The 2,323-nt window shown below is 37.6% G+C and overlaps 1 non-coding gene across 1 annotated transcript; it reads right to left on the bottom strand.

The window, feature by feature from the left end:
• Positions 1–1,900: 1,900 nt before the first annotated feature.
• LOC145396646 (5S ribosomal RNA) lies at positions 1,901–2,019 on the bottom strand. Its single transcript, XR_013896806.1, has one exon. It is a non-coding gene; the product is annotated as a 5S ribosomal RNA (ribosomal RNA).
• Between the last annotated feature and the right edge of the window lie 304 nt (positions 2,020–2,323).

The raw sequence follows: 2,323 nt of genomic DNA, 5'->3' as shown, positions 1-2,323 counted from the left end.
GTACAATTCTTTCCGATTTCTCTTCCATTCTATGTAGTAATGCTCTTAAACTCTGAATTGTGCTCTCTGCCAGATCCTCATATTCGCCTCTTTTCCCATGTGTTTGATCTGGGTGGCATGTACAAATTGGCTACAATTACTTTCCCTTCAGATGTATTGATCTCTACTGCAATCAGTTCTACTTGTGAGGGTATATCTATTTCTATTTCTTTGACTTTTAGATTTTTCTTTGTTAAAATTATAATTCCTCCTCCTTTTTTTAAGTTCCTATCTCTTCTCCATATACTGTATTCCTCTAAGTTTAGGATGTCATATGATATCCTTGGTGTTAATTTTGTTTCAGTTAGGCATTTTATATGTGTTTCATTTTCTCTGATATAATCATTCATCTCTAATAATTTAGATACCATTCCATCCACATCTGATTACAACTTAATCATCTTATTCATATACTTGTCATGACTTGGTTTTACTACCTTCCTACTTTTTGTTTCCTCCTGTTTACGTACCACTTTCATACCTGCAATCCAGTTACTTTGTAAAAAAAATGTATTCTTCTCCTCCTCTGATCTTCCCTCATTTTTTGTTTTTGCTTCCTCCCTCTTCTCTTTCAGTAATTTCAGTTCCTCTTGTGTTAGGCATCTTTTTATCCATTCATTTTTAAACTCTTTTTCCATAAGATTCCTTGCATTTTTTAATATCTCCTCCACAGTGTTTACACTCTGGAAGGTTACCTTTAGAGGCCTTGACTTGTTTCATATTTACCTAACCTTTTGTGTTCCTCTATGTCTTTACTACAGATTTCCTCTGATACTTCCTTCAGTATGCTCATTACATTTGCCATCTCCTTTTTGTCCCTCGAGATCTTGTTTCTTACTTCTTCCTCTTCTATACCAGTGATCACTGTAGATTTCTTGATATTTGCTGAATCTCTGACTAATTTAGGATTGTTTTGGATTATTCTTTTCACTTCCTTTTTAGTGCTTTTTTCTTCCACCTTTGTTTAGTCTTTCTTTACTTTTACCATTTCAGCATAAGTGGTTTCCACATCATTTTTGTAGCTTTGCAAAGCTTCATTCACCTGTATTATCTTCTCCTCAATATCACTGCTCTGATTTATCCGATTACTTACTTGCCTAATTGTCTCTGGATCATTTATTAACTCTTCCACAATACTCAAATGATTGACTACTGTACTTGCCATTTCACTAATTTTCCTCATAAGTGAACCCATTTCTGCTGTCAGCTCATCTATTGTTGTGTCTTTCGTGTTGACTTCCTTTTCTAATTTTTCTGTTTCTTCCTTTTGCAAGTGCATCTATTTCTTAATTTCATCAGTCTCATTCTGAAAAGCCATCTCTAGTCTAATTACTCGTTCCACCAGTTTATTGTAAGTCTCCATTTCAACCAGTTCTTGATAGAAATCATCATCCTGCTTTCTACCGTTATCCCTTTTCTTTTCCTGATTTGCTTTACTAAAATAGGTGGCCATCATGCAGTACTAAAAGCACAGATACTACTTACATTCCCTGGTGCAGAGCAGCAGAATCATAGACTAAACAACTGATCAGCTGATTTTGCGCATTCTTGCGCTAATTTGTTTTCTTTACTGTTTGAACAACAGTCTTACCTAAAACTTCTTCATTTTATATTAGAACACCATTTAGGCTAACCTGGCACAGAGCTTTACTCATATAAAGATACTAATTTAGGTAATGCCACTGGCCAGGTATGGAGTGGTGTGTGTGTGCAACATCGGAATGTGCGGGACTAAGCCATGTTTTTCATTCATTCATTGCCAGACGCCATGCATCCCAACCGGGGTGGCCAAGGGCTTAGAGTTAATTGTTTTACAGGGAGGTGCACTAATCCTCCACCAACCCCACTTGACACGTAGTGATGCCAACAGCATCTGGTGTTCCCAGGCGGTCACCCATCCAAGTACTAACCAGACCCAACGTTGCTTAACTTCGCTGATCGGATGGGAAGCGGTGTACTCAACGTGGTATAGCCGTTGTACTTTGGTGTAATATGTCTCAATACTGTGTCCATATTTGTATCCCGGCATTGTGTGCGTGAGTGTGTTTATGGATGTTGGTATTGCCTTAGTCCATCCGTGCTTTCTTACGTTTGTTTTAAGTAAAGATGCGCCTGGTGATCTAATGGTTAAAACGTCCTAGTCAGAGTGATATCCTTGCATCAGCACGATCTCCAAGAGGCGACTGGAGGTTCATCATGTAATGCTACCAAGGAAAGTAGGTTGGTTATCTATCCTTAAATGTACTGAACTACAATATGGCCTAATGGATAAATGAGAATTATT

This window comes from Coenobita brevimanus, chromosome 38, assembly GCF_032717465.1.
Source record: "Coenobita brevimanus isolate Jiangsu-jjx chromosome 38, ASM3271746v2, whole genome shotgun sequence".
Classification (NCBI taxonomy): domain Eukaryota; kingdom Metazoa; phylum Arthropoda; class Malacostraca; order Decapoda; family Coenobitidae; genus Coenobita; species Coenobita brevimanus.
This window is presented reverse-complemented; position numbering and strand designations above follow the sequence as displayed.